Source organism: Acomys minous (genome assembly GCF_964271855.1).
Source record: "Acomys minous genome assembly, chromosome: 1".
NCBI classification, from domain to species: domain Eukaryota; kingdom Metazoa; phylum Chordata; class Mammalia; order Rodentia; family Muridae; genus Acomys; species Acomys minous.
In genome coordinates this window covers 20,426,378-20,447,909 of record NC_140483.1, presented here as the reverse complement: position 1 = coordinate 20,447,909, position 21,532 = coordinate 20,426,378, and positions in this window count along the sequence as shown.

Here is a 21,532-nt window from a genome sequence, read left to right as displayed (position 1 = left end):
CAGGACCAGTATGTATAAAGGAATTACAACAGAAGTTATTGTTAGAATGTTTACATATTAGTCCTTTCCTTCAGGGTCATGGCAAAGCTCATTGAATGCCTTACTTTCTAGAATTTCTTTTATGTTAATGAAATTCCACCTTGTGGAAAGCTTCACATGCAACTTCTTTTTACTTAAGAGGAACATTTTTTTTAAATATGAATCAATATTTTTTATCTTGTTAAAGAACTTTATTTGATGTTGTGAGTGGTAACCTTCATAAACTTTGGCTAACCTGAATGACATTAAGCACCATTTCTCATTAGATGATGTGTATACTATCAATTATACACCAATCTGTTTTCTAACTATCATGACTCATCATTTATTTAATGATTTTGTTTCTCTTTTGTTTAAGCCGAATTTAATTAACTTGTTGTTATTATTGTTGTTTTTATTTTTACTATTATTATTGAGGCTGATGACCCTAGTCTCTGTTTCTTTTCTTGTTTGGAGTAAGATCTGCTTAGAATTTTCATAATGTTTCTAGCAGTGGCTCTATAGCTAAATTTGATATGTGGTTCATCAAAATATTCTGTTTTTGCTAGACCTCAAAAAATGTTGTACATCACTTTTAATTGTTACATAGACTACCATCAGCACTGGAACAATTGTGGATATATATGTCAGTGACAACTTCATATTATGTTGTGAATCTGATGAATTTGGGACATAAATTTCCTACACTGGTGCACTGCTTGAATTGAAATCCTATTTTGTTGAAAATATTTATATAATGTCAGAAAGGCTATGATGACTATTTTTAAATATATGCATTCAGTAACACTTGAGAGATTTAATTTTCTTTAGTCATATAATTTTCTGACTTTGTTAATGTGAATATTTGAGGCATAAAAATTTTAATTTGGTGTTTTCAAATTGAAATTTTGAGTTAAATAATTCCCCTTTCATTCTCACTGTTTTGATTAGTAATTAAATTCTCATTTTATGAAAGTGTATGGAGTCACAAATACCTACTTTAATCGGATCAAGTAACAGAATTAGTAAGAATAATATTTTTGTTTATGTTTCATTTTCACAAACAACTTAATTTTTTAAAAATAAAAATACATAATTCCTTCATCACCATTTTGCACAGGTTGTGAAGCTTAGAAGCATGCTGATTCTGTTGTTCACAGTTTTAAATAAAATTTATGCTCTTTTAACTTTTTGTAGTTTTTTAAAGTGAGCTCAGACTTCTTTTTTAAATTATTTTGTACACATTGTTTTTATTGCATGTGAGTTTTGATTACATGTATATCTGTACACCATGTACAAACAGTGCCCATGGAGGCTAGAAGAGGTCATCAGATGCCCTGGCACTGAAATTACGGACAGCTCTGAGCTGCCATGAGGATGGTGGGAATCGAACCCAGGATTTCTGGAGGAGTGGCCAGCACTCTTGGGACTCAGTTATCTCTCTAGTTCTACCTCAAAGTTGTTATCTTTACTCCTCACAATCTTGAATTAATCCTCATTGCTCAAGAAGTTTTAAAAACATCTTATTTCAAAGTATAGAAAACTTGAATGTATTTTCATTAAAATGCAAATTAAAAGAAGTATAAAATATTTAGTTAATGACATTTCTTTCGTATACTTAAAAAGGGCTATTTTTACTTAAAAAAAAAAAACTTGACAATTTTATTCCAATGACAGGACAAATAAAGAACACGTTTAATAAATGTCAAACATTTAAGTTAAAATCATGTTAAGCTACAATTTTATTTTTGTTTTTTTAAAGTCCTACCAATATCACTTCAATTTTTTTACTATTTATTTATTTATTTATGTATTTATGTATTTATTTAATCACTTTACAGCCTGATCTCAGTCCCCTCCTTCCTCTTCTTCCAGTCTCACCCTCACACACCCCTCTGCCATCCCCCTTTCTCCTTCTCAGAGAAGGGGAGATCCCCCAAGGGGTAACAACCCACCATGGCACCTCAGGTCCCAGTAGGACTAAGTGCATCCTCTACCACTGAGACCACACAAGGCAGCACAGCTAGAGGTAAGGGATCCAAAGGCAGGCAACAAAGTCAAAGACAGCCTCCACTCCCATTGTTAGGGGACCCATATGTTGACCAATCAACACATCTGCTACATATGTGTAGGGGGTCTAGGCTCAGCCCATGCATGTTCTTTGTTGGCTCAGTCTTGGTGAGAACTCATGAACCCAGGTTAATTTACTCTGTAGGTCTTCTTGTGGTACCTTGATCTTTCTGGCTCCTTCTATCCTTTCTCCCACTCTTCTGCAAAACTCCTTGAGCTCAACCTATGGTTTGGTTGTGGGTCTCGGCATCTGTTTTCATCAACTGCAGGATCAAGTCTCTCAGAAGAAAGTTAGGCTAGGCTCCTGTCTGCAAGCATAGCAGAGTAACATTAATAGTGACAGGGGTTGGCTCTCTCTCCTGGGGTGAGTCTCAAGTTGGTACAGTCATTGGTTTGACATTCCCTCGATCTCTGCTCCATCTTAATCCCTACACTTCTTGTAGGCAAGACAAATTTTGGACTGGAGGCTTTGTGGGTGGGTTTGTGCCCCTCCCTCCACTGGAAGTCACACCTGGTTATAGGTGGTGGCAATTTCAGGCTTCTTAACCCCCACTGCCATCAGTCTCAGTTAGGGTTGCCCCTATAGACACCCAAGAGCCTCCTTTGTCCCGAGATGTCCTTTGCACGATCTGATTTCTAATCTCTCTTCTGGTCCTACCTCCATGCCTGCTCTCTCCACACCTGATCCCTCCTCATCCTCTCTCCCATCCAGTTCCCACCCTCTGTCTACTTCAGATGTCTATTTTATTTCTTCTTCTGAGTGAGATTCAAGCATCCACCCTCAGGCACTCTTTGTTACTTAGCTTCTTCAGGGCTATGGATTGCAGCATGGTTATCCTGTACTTTAGGCTGATTTCCACTTATAAGTGGGTATATATCATGTGTGTCTTTCTTGGTCTGGGTTATCTCATTCAGGATGATCTTTTCTAGTTCCATCCATTTGTCTGGAAATTGCATGATGTCTTTTTTTTTAATAGCTGTGTAGTATTCCATTCTGTAAATGTACCATAGTTTCTATGGCATCAGCCAAGGACAGTAAACTTTGAACCCCTACCCAGATCTAGCCAATGGACAGGACATTCTCCACAGTTGAGTGGAGAGTGGAGTCTGACTTTCACACAAACTCGGGTGCCCCATATTTGACCACATCCCCTGGATGAGGAGGCCTGGTGGCACTCAGAGGAAGGATAGCAGGCTACCAAGAAGAGACTTGATGCCCTATGAGCAAATACAGGGGGAGAAAGTCCCCCTCAGTCACAGTCATAGGGGAGAGGAGTAAGAGGAAAATGGGAGGGAGGGAGGAATGGGAGGATACAAGGGACGGGATAACCACTGAGATGTAATATGAATAAATTAATAAAAAATATTTTTAAAAATGTACCATAGTTTCTTTATCAATGATTTGGTTAAAGGACACCTAGGTTGTTTCCAGTTTTAGTTTTTAAATTTTAATTACTTGGACCAATGAGACAGCTCTGCAGCATAATGCACTTACCACCAAGCTCAATAACCTGAGTTCATAGCCAGAATCCACATGGCAATAAAGAACTCACTGCAGAAAGCTGCCCTCTGACCTCCACAAAATTGCTGTGTTACAAGCATATCTACACACACACAAAATACAAAATAAGTGAACGTTAAAAAATATCTTATTGGGAAACTAGAGTTTCCCAATGATTCAGCAGTAAGAGCACTGTTGCTTTTCTAGGGCACCCAGGTTCTATCCCCAGCACCTAGGTGGTAGCCACAACTCCAAGGGATCCAATGTCCTCTTCTAACCACCTCAGGTAACAGTCAGCAATGTAGTACACAGATGAGAATACATGTGATTCATAGAAGTACATTCAGGCAAAACACACACACACACACACACACACACACACACACATATATGCATATATATTTTTAAATAAACAGAAAAGTGTTAAATTACTCATAATAACTACAACATTCAATCTGTATATGTTATAAAGAAACAAGGCCAGCCTTTTAAAATGATACATATATTGAGTACCAATTCTTGTGCTTAATATTAGTATGAATTGTTTATGATTGCAAAACATTCTCATCTGCCATGTGCAACCTGTGCAAGTCAGTGAGTCTCTATGGAATCACTAATTGGAATGCAAGGAGAGGCAAGGAAATGGACAGTTGACACTACTGGGAAATGATAATCTTCCATACAAGAATTCAGTGCAGTCACATTATCTGTGAAGACAAATTTGACAAGTTAATTAATTTGTTTTTTTGCTCTTCAGAGCTTCTGCCATTCAAACTTCTCTTCATGCTGGGGAATATCCATCTCACAGCACCATAACCCACCGATTCGATTATATTTGTACACAATTGCCTTTTATTTTGAGAACAAAGACAGGAGATACAAGGAAGCATTTCTCTGGAGGAGTGAACGGTGTTATTAGAACAGATGTTAGGGTTTTGCTTCCTTAGGCTAGCACTACATACACTGGATCCCAAGGGCAGAAGCATGTTGTATGTGCTTTAACAAATTCAGGTTTATGATGGGCAGATTTGGGCCCAGGGGTCCTGCACAAACTATGGCACCAGCCAAGCATAGTATGTGCAGTAAACTTCGAACCCCTACACAGATCTAGCTAGTGGACAGGACATTATCCACAGTTGAGTGGAGAGTGGGGTCCGACTTTCACAGGAACTCTGTTGCCCCATATTTGGCCACGTCCCCTGGATGGGGAGGCCTGGAGGCACTCAGAGGAAGGATAGCAGGTTACCAAGAAGAGACTTGATACCCTATGAGCATGTACAGAGGGAGGAGGTCCCCTTCAGGCACAGTCATAGGTGAGGGGAGAAAGGGGAAAATGGGAGGGAGGGAGGAATGAGAGGATACAAAGGATGGGATAACCATTGAGATGTAATATGAATAAATTAATAAAATATATTAAAAAACAAATTCAGTTTTAGCTGTTTATGCTCTGTAGATCCATCTAAAGTGTGGGGGCCTATGGGAAGATTACTTTGCACCACTTAAAACATGTCCCTGACTCTAGCACTTATTTTCAATATTTGCATAATAATAATAAGAGAAGCTGAGCTTAGTATAGCATATACAGTGTCGATTAGGTACATTAGCTGCTTCTCTGGTCTCTGTGAACTAATATCTGACAAAAGGCCTAAATTAAGGAAAGATTTGTTTGTTCATGGTTTCTGAGGGTTGAGTTCATCATAGTAGGGAGGGTGTGGTGGACCTGAGGAATTCAAACCCCGGAGGACAAGAAACATAGTAAGACATACACTAAGGCTCTAAGGTGACACATAGACCCTAAGGACGCATGCCCAGTGACCTACTTATTTCACAGGCTCCATCTCTTACTTTATTTTTATTGATTCCTACCATTAGCATTATATTCTGGGTCTGACAATGGAACATTATGCCAAAGCCCTCTGGATCTAATTATCTCCGCAATGCTCACACAGGCACATACCTAGAGGAGTGCTTTACTAATCTGAAAACTGCTTCTTGATCTAGGCAGTTGGCAGTCAAGATTGACTATCATAGAACCTTGTTTGGTCTTACTTTAGCTTGGACCTCTGACATTTACTGAGATCTTCATTGTGTATCTTGAGTTTCATTCTTCTTTCTGGTGATGGGCATTGGTGGGCAATGTTTTTCTCTCCATTCACTTCCATGTTTAGTCGATTTTGATGTCTCTAAATAGACTATCATAGTAACTGCAAGGCCTTAATTCTGGCCTGTGTTCAGTGCAAAGGAATTTCCTGATTTGCTAACCTGAACTCTTTGCTCTTTTTAGTCCTGAGAGAAAAGAGGCCCTAGGACTGTGCTGAGCACATTGCATTGCACATGGTGGCTTTTCAGAGTTGTTTTTGTCTGGAAATAAAGGTTAGTTCAGAAATGGACATGTATCCCAACAAAAACAGCATTTTCCAGGGATTATATAGTTTCCAAGGTTTGTGTATTTCAAAATTGTCATTGCTGAAGACCGCGGAGGCCTAGTGACACCAAAGGCTACTTTGGTCATTGACTAAAAAATGCCCGAGGAGAGTGCTATCAGAAGTATAAGAGCCAAGAGATTAAAGAAAAGACACCTAATGATGTTGTTGGCACCACAGTCTCCAACCTCACCTACTGTCAGTCACTGAGTCCCACAAACAGTGACATTCTTTTAGTCTTGTCATTATTCTGCTATCTAGTCCAGGTCACATTTTTGCCATTTGTAGCCAAAATATTCCAAACAAACGACAGCCTTCCTATCTGTCTTTTGTTTTTTGTTCTTTTTTGTTTTCCACATAAACATTTCAGCACTACTTCCTTACAGTCCACTTGACAGCAGATAAAAGGCCAAATGAAGATGAACAATGTTTTGCTGTTCCATGCCAGACACAGAAAAATTTACTCGACCCTCTGTCACTTGTTCTTTGACTTGTGAATTGTTGGGTTCATGGTTAAAAGCGAGGAAATATTAGCTCATAAAGTTCAGGTGCTTTGCCCATTAATAGCTAGAGAGAAACTGGGGCAAAATATGCATCCTGGACTGAGTGGCACCCAAACCTAATTTCTGTGCAGTGATAAAACCCCCAATTATGAAAGAAAATTAGTGGTTGTTGGTTGGTTGGTTTTTTATTTGTTTGTTTGTTTGTTTTGTTTTGTTTAGGTATTCTTGGTCAAATTCTCTCCCCACCTGCTCTCCATGGCTGCAAATTCTATCTGCTTACTGTATCTCCCCCATTTATATCTCCCTATGAGACTATTGAGCTCCCCTAGAATCTGAAATTTGTTTTGATAGTGAGAAGTTTTCAGTCTGGCATTTCTGACATCATGTGCTCAGTTTTAGAACTCCTCTTAGTATCCCCAGCATGAAGCATGAACAGTGACAATAGGTGGGTGACACATGTGTACCTCACATGTTGAGGATTATTTTGAACCACCCATTACTTGCTCTTTTTATTACTATTACAAATGACTATTGTATCTGCCTTGAGGGTTTTTTTGCGCCCTTAAGGAAACTTCCTTAATCTTTTTGGTTCTTCTAGTTAAACATGTTCCAGTTAGAGTGTTCAGCTTACTGTCATCTTTACACATGCCAAAATCTTCCTCCCTAGGAAGATTAATGTTATATTCATTTGCAGAATGGTTAGGGGGGAAATAAGTAGATAGCAAACAGGCCAGTGCTGTTCTGCTAGAGAAAGAAGCCATGAGCTTATCAAGGCCCTTATCAATGTATGGCAATTATTCATTTGCTTATCTCTATTAGACTCTAATCCCCACAAGAACAGATACTCCATTTGTCTTGTTCATTAACTATTTTGAAAGCACAGCACAAGGTACACAAGTTCATATACTGATATTAAGTACATAGGCTTTCGGACTGCCTGTGCTCAAGATCTAGATTGGCCACGTGTAAGCATTGTGATCTAAGCAAGTCACACAGTTCCATGTTTAATTTCTTTTATTTTAAATGGGGACAACTTTCATTTCTAAGTCAGATAGTCACTGTGGAAGTTAAATTGGGTGGATTATTGAGTGTACTTAGAATGCTGACCTATGTGCATTAAGTGCACAAAACTAGCAATTGTTGCTGCAGACATGAGCTCCTCAGTTAATGCTGCTAAATGAATTGGTTATAGAGTCCAGACCTTTGTTCTTTCTGTCCTTGACAAGTCATACATATAAGTCTGATAATGTCCCCCACATTTCACCAACACTACAGCTAGGAAGTTCCCAATGACACATTACACCAATGCCATCGCTTTTTGTATGGATATCTTTCTCACTTAGGAGTCCGGTAATACTGTACTTTGTACCCTTTGCATGGACAACTTTCTCACTTAGAGGTATAGCAATACCATACCCATTGTGCATGCCAGAATGTGCAAGCTCTCTCAGAGACTTTACCAACTCATTAGGGAAGTCTTGGGGGTAGACAGGTTGGAATCAAGCATTTGCTAGCTTTGGCTTCAAAATGAAGTAAAGACCCAAGGGCAAACAGAAAGGACATTGCCTCCTCAATGACCCAGGACAGTAAAGAAAATAGCTCTGGAACTGGAGATGAATGGGCAGAGAATAAAAGTTAAGAGTAGGAGGCAGAATGGGGATAATCATACAGATTTACTTTTCATATCAGTAAATGCCAAGCTGAAATAAAACTGTACTTAAAATTATTCAGCCAGATAGCATTTGCATCCGGAGAGCCTTGTCCATTGCAGTAAAGTGACTTTGTCCTCCACAGCAGCTGTAGGGAGAAGGGTAGAACTGAAAAATTAAGAGGCAGAAAGATGGTCCCAGGGCATAGTCTTTAGAAGAGTTACTCCCCTCACCTTATATCTACAGTAGTAGAAATGTGTTCAGTGGCAGAAGTGGCCATAGAGCCTTCTGTCTAGAAGCTGCCCTGGGCAGCTGCAACATCATGTGTGTATGGACATCAGGTAGTTTTACCAGTCCAGATGGATACCACCTGTTTCTATGCCAATATCCTCTACCTGCGGGCACGGAACAGTAGCCAAAAGCTTATGTCCTGACTGAGCTGCCACTGTGGGTCTGAGTCCTGTCACTGAGCAGTGCACCTCTCTGCACACCCTTGATTCCTCTCTCTTGCTGTGAAGCAGCTCACCTCCAGGCACACCTCTCTCCCCCACTACACCCAAGGTAGCCTCCAGTCTAACCAAGGGTCTCCCTCTTCTTCCAGATAGGTCCTTCTCCGTGTCTTGTGATTATCAACGTTCATAATGAAGATTTGTTTAAAGAGCTGATTCATTGATTACTTAATTAATGAAAAGGTCACTTCTCAAATTGATTATGGTTTCTATATGAAAGATTATAGCCAATGCCTAATCTAGCAACAATAAAGTTTTTCCTTCTCTTAAAGTCAAAAGGCCTTGGGAAATGAGAATGAAGTTTACACAATGTGTGGAGCCTAGGTATCCATGATTCATTTCAAGATGCTCTAAAGGTAAGAGGAACTAATTGCAGTACACCCAGTCTTTATTCCTAAAGAACACGTAAGACACACTCATTCCAAACCCAAAGCATTTCAGGCTCTGATCCAGCCTTCAATAAATACCAGTGCTACTTTATGCTTGGTTACTATTTTGCATTTAGCATCAGCCTATTTTAGAACCTTTTCTCCAGGGTTTTACCTCTTTAGGGGCTCTGTGCCAGGACCCTGAATTCCTGTCAACGCACACATCTTATCTGAACAGCACAGAAAGCCACTATCATCCAGGAAAACCGTTTAAATAATTTTATCAGATTGGTTTCAGACACTTACAAAAAAACCAAAGTAACAGAATCTTAGAATGTCACCATGAGTTGAGGTTTCTCTGGACCCCCAAAATAAAGAACACTTGTAGAGGTATTTTTAACATACTCAAATGTGCTAAACTAAAAAATGGATAATTCCATTGAAGGAAATAAGTAAAACAAACCTGTGCACAGTGAATTTTATTCTCTACTTGGCAGAAGTGGCTACTGGGTGTTGGGATGGTGAAGGGTGTGTCCATGGATATTCTGTGCCACAGGGCAAGTGAGGTATTGCACACAGAGTAGTGAGATGCTCCTTGTTATCTCCCACAAGAAACCTTACACATCAGGAGGTGCACATGTCCCAGCCTGGCCTAGAGGAACAGTTTAATTATTAGGAAACAGACCCTGGCAGGAACTCAACTCATCAACAAAAAAATTACACAATGTTGGCACTTGCATCTAAGCTTAGTGTTAATACTTCTAAGTCTTGTGATCACTAAAGAGTTGTCAGTCCTCCCATAGCCTTACTCAGGTCACTTAAACTTCTCAGGCATCTCTTTACCAGCATGGTGAAAAGTTAAAACTCGAGAACCAAGGCTTTTCGTAAGCGCTAAGAGTTTGTGTGTCATTTGTAGTTTTATGTCCTGAGCAACTAGCCAAGAAAAAAACCTGGTACAAAATTTCAAGATTGATTTGATGTGTACCTTTCCTTTTCACTGTGGCTGCCTTTTGGTGACCTTTCCTCTGAATCAGTCAAGGTGCTTCATTAGAGCAGTGTTACTGTTTACATAAGGCACTGGGTTCCAGTTTGTAAAGTGTTGCTGTGGTAAAAGAGGGCATAATGATGTGTCAGCATGGGTTCAGAGGTTAAAGCACCTGTACTTAGTAGACGATCCACTGCTTCCCGGATCCGTAACCTTGGATAGTTATTGGTGCTCTGGTGTTGCTGATTAGGATAAGGGTATACAGGAGGAGCGACTGCATTGGGTCACTGTGGAAGAACGCATCCAAGCATTTAGACAGTTGCACACCCCATAGCGAGCACTCAGAGATGATTAGCTACAACATCAATGACAATCACCGTGTTCACTGATCGTCAAAAAGCTAAACAGCCATTTGAATTGACCCTTCAGCTGAGGCAGCTTAGTGGAAGAGGAGCTTAGTCACACTTATTATCAAAGGTCACTACTTTAAGAACCATGTGCTTAGATAGGACCCTAGGAATTCTCATTTCAAAGTCATAGACTTGTCTACACAGTTTCCCTTGTTAAGCCAAGGGCAATGGAATTTGACCACCGACTCGTCTGGCAGGCGTCACGCCATCAGAACTCTGACTTATAGGTTGGTACATACCTCAGCGCTAAGCCGGCCATCTCCAGACACTCTAGTTGAGAACTTGCAGGCAAGGCTAACAGCTACATCATTTTCTGTGTGGGCATAAACTGGTATATTATCTCCCAAAGACATCTGCCTTTACTACTGTCTTTTCACTGGAGTAATTACTCTCTTCTTTTGACAGCCACATCACTTTATCTATATCTCTTTCATAGCTTTATTCACTTCCCAGCATACATTATGGCAGCCTGCATACTTATCTGCTTTGGTACACTGTTCGCTCTATGTATAAACTGTTGCTGTCTTATTCATTTTGCATCTGACTATGAACTCTGTAAGCGTCTGTTAGGTGGATGGAAGGATGAATGAGAGACCAAATGAATGCACACGTGTAGTATTTGGAATCAAAATGAAGGCCCTGTAAAGAGACATAATACAGCCCAAGTAAACTTGTAATGGTGAAAATGTACCTAGTATTGGACCAACTATTACATGTAATCTGAAATATATACCACAGAATCTAAAGTTTTCTGGACATGTAAGACTCGTACTCATGCTAGGTATGGTGGCACATGACTTTAATCCTAGCACTCAGAGAGGCAGAGGCAGGTGGATTGCTGTGAGTTCAAGGCCAGCCTGGTCTACAAAGTGAGTCCAGGACAGCCAAGGCTACACCGAGAAACACTGTCACACAAAAAAAATTAAAAACAAAAACTTGTACTCATAAAAGAAATTACATCTGGGAGGGGGCAAGTAATGATAAAAGATCATAATGGTCCTCAAATTAGTTGTTCTTCCAAAAATGTATTTAAGATGCTCATTTGAAGTTTGAAATATATCTTCTTATGGAAGCATTGTCATACATTTTGTGTCCCGTTTCTAGCATTGCTCTAATAATATTTTTCCAAAAAAAGGTTAAATTCCCATTTTATAGAAGAAACGGTGTAGCTTTCTTGAGATCACATAACGAATGAGCTGCGACTAGAGTTCTCTTTTTAGTGGCACTTCATACTAATCAACCATCACAAGAGTGACCTACGGGTGCATAAATATTTATCAAATGCCTGCCACGTGCCAGAGACTGTATCACTGCTGACTTCTCTGTCTTATTCCTCTCCCCCTTCCAGTTTCATCCTGCTGCTTTTGTGACTCAGACATTTTTCCCACACTGTCTCCCCAGCCAACCCATGGCTTTCCTAGCTCAGGTCATTTTACCTCTTATCTGGCCAATTACAGACACTTCATAATTTGCTCCCTTAGGCCCTTTGCCTCAACAATCTCCAAAGTGATTTCCCTATGAGTTCTTTTTAATTAAATTAAATGGAACCTTGCTCGTCTTATTTCTCTGATTAAAAACAGTCTATGAGTCCACATTGCAGACCAGATAAAAATCTACGCTCTCTTACTTGGTTCACAAAGTTCCCAGTGGTCTAACTGCCCCATCTCTACTGTTACCCCTGCCTTCCACTCTAGGTATAAGCCTGCTTGCCATTCACTGTCCAGACCAGGATGCTATTCTTCACCATACAGGTTAAATTTCCTGCATTTTCCAGAGTCCTTAACTTCATTCTGCTTACAAGGAGAGGTCCTGATCTTTGGTAATAGATGTATGCACTTCCATCTGTCTCCAGATTGCTCACTCACTTCATCCTCTAAAAATAGGCTCTTGAATGTTTTGCCCTCCATATGATGACAGAAGAAAAATTCAATAGAATCTTTCTATTTATTACTTTATTGTGGAACCTGAAATTTCCTAGTCTTGGTGTGACCAGGAACATTGCTTAGATGCGTCAAAACAGACAGTCTAGAACACGAGCAGACAAACCCTAAAGATTAACAACACACACACACACACACACACACACACACACACACACACACACACACACACCACATGCACGTACGCACGCATGCTCATACTCAACAACATTAAAGAAGCCATAAATTTGAGAGGCGGGGAGAGGGAAGGAGGGAGGGATGGAGAATAATCACACAAAAACAAATGGAGAAAGGAAAGGGAAAGGGGAGAATGATGTAGTTGTGTTTTATTTTTAAATGTATACTAAATAAAGAAGAATAAAGAAGATTTCTTCATAAGCAATCTGGGGCATCTGGGTAAGTAATTCCATGTCTTGAGCCATATTCCATGAAATTGGCACCCTTAATCGCTAAGAATGCCTTTGCATATTATTGAGGCTCTGATTAAAATAAACAGACTACATAAAAATGAAAAAAAGAAGGCTGAGCGAATTTGAAGGTAGAAACAAGTTGCTTGCGGTAACTCCAAGTTCCAATGATCAACAATCCAACGATCAACAAGAATGATCATTGAATCATATTTGCATTGGCGAGATAATGAAGACACTGCTGGAAGAAGCTACATTGTTCCATAAGATTCTGCTGGAATGAATGGTCTCTCCAGCAGCCATCACTTTAGGCAGGCTACGCTCTTGTCAACCAACCCAGGTCTTCTCAGTGACAGCCCCCGACTTGACTTGTTATAGGGCTTCCTCAGGGATTCTGGCAGGACCATAAACATCATTGCTCATTGGTCTTCTTCAAGCCTCACCTTTTCTTTCAGACCTGTCCATGACACACTGTTCCCTTCTTCATATAGGCTCTTGTCCAGGGCATCCACAGTTTGCAACAGGCAACTTCGTCTGTTCTGCTTTGAACCAAAAGGTTAATCAAATGGTGGCAGGGAGCGAGGCTTCATTGTGTATGGCAAAGATATTTCTCTAGTAACTGGGAAACTGTCACATATTCTTCCTAAGCTTTAGGATGAAGTTCTTCAACGTGGCTGACTGGGAACCAACTTGGCAAGCAGTAATTCCGTACTTCCTCCTCCATGTGTGAGCTGGGGCTATTCCTCGGTATGCTTTGCAACTAGTGAGATTATACCCATTACGCTATCTTGCTATGATCTGTTTCTATACCTAAATCCACCATTTACAAGACATTTTTAAGAGCTTCCATTGTTCTCTTCCCTTTTTTATTCTATACACTAACAACAGAGCTGGACACACGGTAGATATTGGATACATTTGTGCCTTGCTGTTTTTGTTAACTTCCATTGATGCTCGGAGTAATTCAGAAAGCTGCCCTCTTCCCTCAGGGAAGTTAGGTTTAATCTGACTATAATTATTATACCTGCAAATAACCATATTTAACTGACATGGGGGCTAATTGGAGGACCAAAAAGTACTCTGTAGGTGGAAGCTGTGTCAAAATGCTTCTAACAAAGCATCAGGCAATAGCTCATAAAGGCTGAATGATCATCCAGGGATGTGAGGGTCCAGCAGGAGGCATGTGAAGTCCACCAGGAACTCAGGCACTTTATAGTTTCCTCAAACATTCTGGACAATGGGTATATTTTTTTTTGAGGTGAGGCAGATACACTGACTCACAGTGAGTGTAGTTAGGTGCCCAAGGGGCTGGAAGCATAGGCTTCTCTCATGCTTTATATCTTGAAAAGAACGACCCAAAGGCTAGATAGCAGTTGGCTTAGCGAATAGTAGGTTGGTAGGTCTTTATTAAGGCTATTTAGAACATGGAACCATCTAGTAACTTTCATTGTCATGGAGGCGATAAGACAGGCTCATGTGCAAATTGGCACATAGATATCTTTCTAATCTCTTGTCTCTGAATTGCAAAAATTGGCAGAAAGGCAAGATCTACTGGGGAATAGGGAACTTCAACTAGCCTGGCATCTGCTAGAAGGCTCATGTGGAACAGCTGATGATTTCTGCCTGGTCTTGCTGACACCTTCATCTCTCAGTAGGTGGAGAAATCAGTGAGAGGGAAACTGCTACTCACAACTTAGTTATGAAGATCCAGATAAGGACTTATATACGATAGTCACCCAGAGGGACAGAGACTATGTGTTTCTGAGAGTTAATACTAAGTGATAGGATGGCCGTTATTGAAGCGGAACATGACAGCCCATCTCAATTCCTTTGTGTTGATGGGTGTGGTGCAGATAAATGAGTGAAGGTATTCCTCTTTCTTTCTTTTTTTCTTTTTTCTTTTTCTTTCTTTCTTTCTTTCTTTCTTTCTTTCTTTTGTGTGTGTGTGTGTGTGTGTGTGTGTGTGTGTGTGTGTGTGTGTGTGTGTACCCCCAGACACTAGGAAAACAGCTTTCTGGAAGTTCTGAACAAAGAATTAAGAGCTTGTAACCTCCTGTGACTTGAAATAATGGAATAATTTAATGGGATGGGCACTTCTAAGAGCTGAGGTTCAAATTAAATAATCATGAGTTACCCTGATAAAGAAAGGAGAAGGCAGCGAACAAAACCCATGGGGATCTGTACAAATCTCTTTGATGAACCCAGATTGAATAAAAAAAAACCTGTACAAAAGATATAAGGATGGAGCATAACTCAGAAGAAATCCAGAAGTCCACAAGGTCCTGGGATGTCAATGATGTGTTAACACTCAGTGTGTATGGAGACTGTAGTGTGTGCTGAGTGCTTCTCTTAGCACCATCAGATATATTAACCCAGTGATTCCTCGAAAAACATGGAACAGATATGATATTTAATCTTTATTTTTTTAGATGGAGGCTCTAAGAAATAAAGTGGTGACTATCCCAAAGTCAACAAACCCAATATATAGCCAACTTGAAACTTGAAACTTGAAGTTGACATCATTAATTCCTATGTTCTGTTTCTTTTTATCTCCTTGAGGTACTGTGTTGCAGGGTAGGGTAGAATGCATAGATTTGTGGGGAGCAAGGCAATAGTTTCAGATAGCTTTTAAAAGGACATTCTACGTAAAATGAAGAAGAAATAATGAGAGGTTATAGAAGTGGAAAGAGATGTCAAAGAAAAGGAAGGCAGCCCTATTAAACTCTTATTTTGTTGCCATTTTCTCCAGAGAGAAGGCTTTTTAACTTGAGAAGGATAGATTTAAATCTGTTGAAATTTTGAAGCCAAAATATAAAGAATAAGTCTAGTTTTTTTTTCAAAATAAGAACTTCTCTGGGATCTTAGGAATATCAGCTGGTGAGAAAGAAAATAGGATCCATTTGTGCTGATTGCTATATCAAACTAGAGCAGCCAGTTTAAAAGGTACACAGGACAACCGTGTCCCCCAAACTCATCCAACCTAGTTCTTTGCTTCATATTATCCATACAATCAGTTAGATCATAAGATGCAACCTATGCTATGATCTGTGGAGTCAAAACTGGTGATGGACAATGGGTAGATACTATGCTGGGAGAAAAACCTCTCGATGTAGATACGATGTTGGATCTTAGTAAGAGACACAACATGCGTACAGCACTTCATCATTTATGAATGCTTTTACCTCACTTGTCTTCCTTGATCCTCACAACATCCTTCAGAGACTGACAGATGTTCCTAACACACTTGGTCAACGTTTAGAGTTGGAGACAAACACACTAGCAGAGGTGCATTTGCTTTGAATTGAAGGATCTACCCTGAATACCAAGCTCTCTTCTGGTTGCCACCTTCAAAGATATTGCAATATTACAGAGAAAGGGTAAGGTGCATATGTCTTGTCCATATGTCTCACCTCTAGAGTGTGCAGATATTTCTAGAACCATGGCTCAAATAGAGCTAAGATGATGTGCATGTCAGGTTACTCTGCCAATGGGAGGATCCATGCTTTAATTTCATGAACACAATAACGATCTTAGACAGGTTAGTGACCTGACTACCTGGTTTTCCATGCCAGAGAAAAAGTAGTTTGCAACTACATTGTCTTTCTGCATTTACATTTTGTTGTATCCAGGTTTTTAAAAAATTAAAAACTGGCAACAATCCACACACAATTATTTGAGAAACATTGGATTCAAGCATTCTCAAGGTAGGATATTTTAATTCTAATTTTGACAACTGTACAACTCTAAATCATGTATTTCAGTACTTAATTATGCCTTTCTTAAATTCTAGTTAACATCTAAGAATTACTTAGTGCCAAATAATGTGCTAGGTTCTTTTCCTGTTAGTTAATTTAAATCTCCATGTAACTATGGCATAGAAAGGACTGGGTCTACTATCAATGACAGCAGAGACTCAGAGAAGCTCTGTGACTCAGCCTAAGAGGACTGAACTTTAATCTCTATCACCAAGGTCTTTGTTCCCAATGACAGTACCTGCCTAGGTGTCTATACCCGGCCTGCTTCCTTCTACACCCACAAATACATAAAAAGTCCACCCCCTTTGCAAAGATTTAGCAAGTGAGGACTTTGGAAAGTAACTAGGATATAAAGGTTTGGTATTGGTGCCCCTATAGAAGAAACATCAGAGATTTCCTAGTTGTTGTCTATAAAGCATTATGGGTCTAGTATTTTATTATTGCAGTCAGACCAAACTAAGACAACCACTGTGTACAAACATTCTGCTATTAAATATTAAAAAACATTTCAAGTTTCTTTATAGACTCTGCATTTCTAGATGGTGGGTCTGTTCACATCTTGTTTTGTTTTGTTTTGTTTTGTTTCTGAAGCTCACAACAGCAGCATTACTGCACAAAGACAATTATCAGGTGTCCCGTAAATGCCCATGGTAACTCATATGGTACCATACATAGTGACCTAATAGGTTTGGGGCTGACTGAGACACACAGAAGCTATCGGTGCACTAGTAGTTTCATAAATCCCAACAGGAAAATCTTGAATCTGTGAAGTTGGTAAAAAAAAAAAAACCTGCTCTTATTTAAGCCATTCAGACACTTGGGGATCACTGTGAGGAAAAGCCTGATGAACTTCCCTCAGCCTCCTCTCAGAGCTAAGGAGAGATGCAAGGATCTGCCTGGTCCTTTATTCCCTGTGTTCTCTAAGCATCCAGCAAGCCTGTGGGCTATCTGAGAGCCTAAAAGCCTGAAAGAGCATCTCTCCCGGTCTTCTTCAGCCCCAGCACCATTAAAAAAACCTATTGGGAAGAATCCAACGTGAGCCGAATAGTAGGAAAAGCAATGAGAAAAGGTGAGTGGATTTCGTATAATGGTGATGAGGAAGTTATTCTAAAGGGCCCAGGAACCTGAGGTTTAAGTTCACAGTTTATATTCATGTAATGCTCATCATCTGCCCACCGTCTTTGAGTCAAGAAGGTATTCACTGTTGCACTGCCACCTTCACTGGAAAAAAAGCATGTTGCCTGCTGAGAACATCCAATCAATGCAGCTGTTACTCTAGCATAAATATCCTAGCACAGGACAGATGTGAGCCAATAGCCCCCACGGTGTCCTGGGGAGTTGGAGTGCAAGTGTGCTTGCCAGAGCTGCCCTGACTACAGGCTGTCCCTGTCACCTCTTTGTTTGTGCCCTGTGCTCCTGCATTTCCCTCCCCTCCCCCCCCCCAACAGTGCCCTTCCCGTGGCACTGGCACAAGCTCAGCATGTCCAGAGTCAGGGCTCAGGAACTGTGCCCAAGCAAGAAGGCAATGGAGAAGAGCAAAAACCTTATCCACGACTGCCTGATGGTGGCCATAATCACAGTTACTTGAAAACTGCCTGAGAGGGAACTACTTGTTCTTATGTGAGTTTGTAAGCATATGCAAATGTATGCAAATGCAGGACCCTTTTAACCATTTTCTCCATCTGGATGTGGCTCCTTGTGGTGAGGACAGAAGCAAGTGGGCTCTAAGTGAGGGCTTCTGTCCAGTTGGCGCTAGGGCTGAGGGGATAGCTTCTTTGTTCTTCTGTCAATCCTCTACTCAGAGCAGGGGGGTAGCCAGGACACCTTGGTGGGTTCATGGCCAGTACATACTGATTGGCTTGACTCCGTTTGCTCTGGTGTAGAGAAAGCACACTCTCTTGCCCTACCTCTTCTCCACTGGCTGCCATCCCACCCTGGCCAGAGTGCAGTGTGATAGAGACCGACTCTAATGCTGTGAGGAACACAACTGAGGCAAAAAATAAAATAAAATAAAATAAAATAAAATAAAAATAAAAACAACCTTTCATGTTTCTGGGCCTCAGCCATCTTCTGTACAAGAATGAACCTGATTCACACAATGCTCTCTCCCAGAAGGTCGTATCTGAATTTATAATGTGAACTAGAGCGTCAAGGCTGTGTGCTGTTATGACTCACTGCCATCTGAAAGCAAGAGGAAGAAAGAGCAAGAGACTGCAAGTCTTTTTGGAACACAGACGTGGGTTCAGATCTCAGATTGCTAACAGTTTATTCTTGAAAACGTTGTTTCACTTCTGATCAGAGCTGCCCATTTTCTTCATTATAAGAGTATACTGTACTAATGTGATCTTAATATTAATATACATACAACATTCAAAATGTGTGCTGTGTGTCTAGCAATACGCTAGGTTCTAGAAACCAAAGGACAGAGGAGCACAGAGTCTGCCTACACTACTTAGAGTTATGGGAGCGATCCACAGGGGCAAAGGTTCCTTGTGAATGCCAATGTTGCTCTAAGAGCACATGGCATGCACACGTAATTCACCAACCCAGCCAGTGAGGCACAGAGGACAGCCATAAGGAAAAGGGATAACCTGAATTAAGGATGGAGGAGCAAGTAGACCTTGTCCCAAAAAAGGGATAGGTTGAGAACTTTCTGGGACAGTGGTACCACCCTAGGTAAAGCCAAAGAAGGTGGCTTGCTGTCAAGAGATGGGTTTCATTCATCATACCTGAACATTAGCATGGATGGCGGAGTGAGAGGAGTGGGTTCAAGGGCTGGTGGGTGTGGTTGGACCTCAGGCTCTATGCTAAATGTGTTTAGTCTAGGAGGACCAGAAGCCAGTGATCCTCATGAATGGTATGGATTGGTTGACATGTTCTAAGAATCTCTTTGTCTGCATATGAATGTGTTTTGGAGGCATGGGAGGCCTTCAGGAGACTGGAAATGATCCCTTCTCTGCCCCAGAGAATGTGCCATAATCCAAGCAATGGTGGGAGTCTTTCTTAAACTCTACTGTGCAAAGAGGTCACAAAGGATTAAATGGAGACTCTTATTCAGCTGTAGGTCTGAGACGGAGTCAAAGAGTCTGCATTCCTGTAAGCTCCTGCGTAACAGCCCTGTCATGACGCCACAGCCCACACTTTAAGTAGCATTAGCAGATCACGAGGAATTTACCTTCTCTTTGCTGAGCTGGTTCGAGTTCAGGTACTGAGCAGGAAAATTCTTCTAGTGACCCCACTTTCCTATAGGAACTCTCCCACAAGCAATGAGAACCACAGGCCTGTGAGGCCAGGCAGAATAGGATCATGTTAAGATCTCTAAGTATGATTTGGTATGATGGAGGGCATTGCAGAGGGGCCATTGCTATTTGGCAGAATAAGAAAGATTTTATGGTCTGCTATAAATAATGCTATAATGTAGCCTAAGCCAGTCCAAAGGCATCAATATGCCCAGCTCCAACTGGCCACCACTACCACCTTCTCTGCACCTGTTGGTTCCCATTTGAAAGGAACGCCTCCTTATAAGTTTGCTGTTAAGCATTGGCTCAGCTAGACTTGTAGCCCTTGTGGTCATGAGTGGAGATCAAGGACAGCAGTGGAGGAGTAACTTTCAAAAGTTCATCTCCCATATGCTCATGCATTTAGAATGATGAGAATTAGATGGAATGATCCCCAAAGACAACAGGCACTTTCCCAATCACCTGCGGGGGAAACTCTTTTTTAAATACTAATTACAGTGCCTTTCCTCCCAGCTGTAACTGATTTTACATCTTCCACATCTGTCAGCCTATTTAATTGTGACATCAGACCTGTGAGGTGAGCTAAGTAGGGCAAGTGTCATTATTTTTTTCCCAGATAAGAAAATGAGAATTCAAAAAGTAGTTAACTGACATCGCACAGAAGGTAGGTCCCCACACCCCTCCATCTCTGCCCAGGGTTTCTATTTAGCCACCTAACACTGGGACATTACGTATTTTCTCATAGAACAAAACTGACCTTGGGAATTCCCATTTGGTGCCTAGAGAATTGATTGCTAAGGCCACAAAGCTTATATATCTCTCGGCCTCCTTACTCAAATTTAGAATAACCAACACAAGGCAAAACAAGGCAAAGTAAACTCTGAAAGCGACTCTTCCGATCTCCTACCTCTATTAGTGACAGAGAAAAACTTTCAAGAACATGTCTTTAGGCTCCCTACCCCCATTTTTTCGTGGCCCCTTTTTGGAGCTTTTATAAAAGCAAATGTTAGGACCCACCCTGGGTCTAGAAGTGGGAGTTGAAATGACAGCTTCTGAACACTAGAGGGCGCGCAGGCACCGACAACACTTTTTCTGCAGTAATTTGTGCCAGGAATGGTACCTACCTTTTAGAAAAATTCAGGTCAGGTCCACATCTGGCTAAGGATCCTTTCATTGTTCTATAAGCCAGACACCGAGACACAAAACTGCTCCAGCTTTGCATCAGATGTTTAATTCCAGAATCCAAACAGAAGTTAAAATCAATGTGAGACCTGGGAATCTGAATTTAAAAATGCATCTTCATCTAGCCATGTCATTTAGTTTATTATCAGAGAGATGCAGGGTTCTTTTATGCCAAAAACAAAAACAAAAAACAAAAAACACCTGAATCAAAATATCTTTGGTTCATCCAAGGATGCCATGACTGAAAATTTTCTCTTCAGGTGATCCAATCCTTGCTTCTGCGAGGTAACTGCTAGACCACTCTCTGCTGCAGCTCAGGGACAGGGCACCCTGTGCTGCCTTCTGAATTTCCTCTTGCCCAACCTCAGCTTGAGGTTTTTTTTTGTGGACATAAAAGTATAACGTTACTTATTTCTTCCCCTTCATTGTCTTCTTATTCACATTCTTACAAGCCCTTTTCATCTCGTAACATCTGTAATTTATGTGTGGGTGTGTGCATGCATTTAATCTCCACCTTTCACGTGGATCTCTAGGCTCCACAAGGTCATGGCTCTTATCTGTTAAATTATCCAC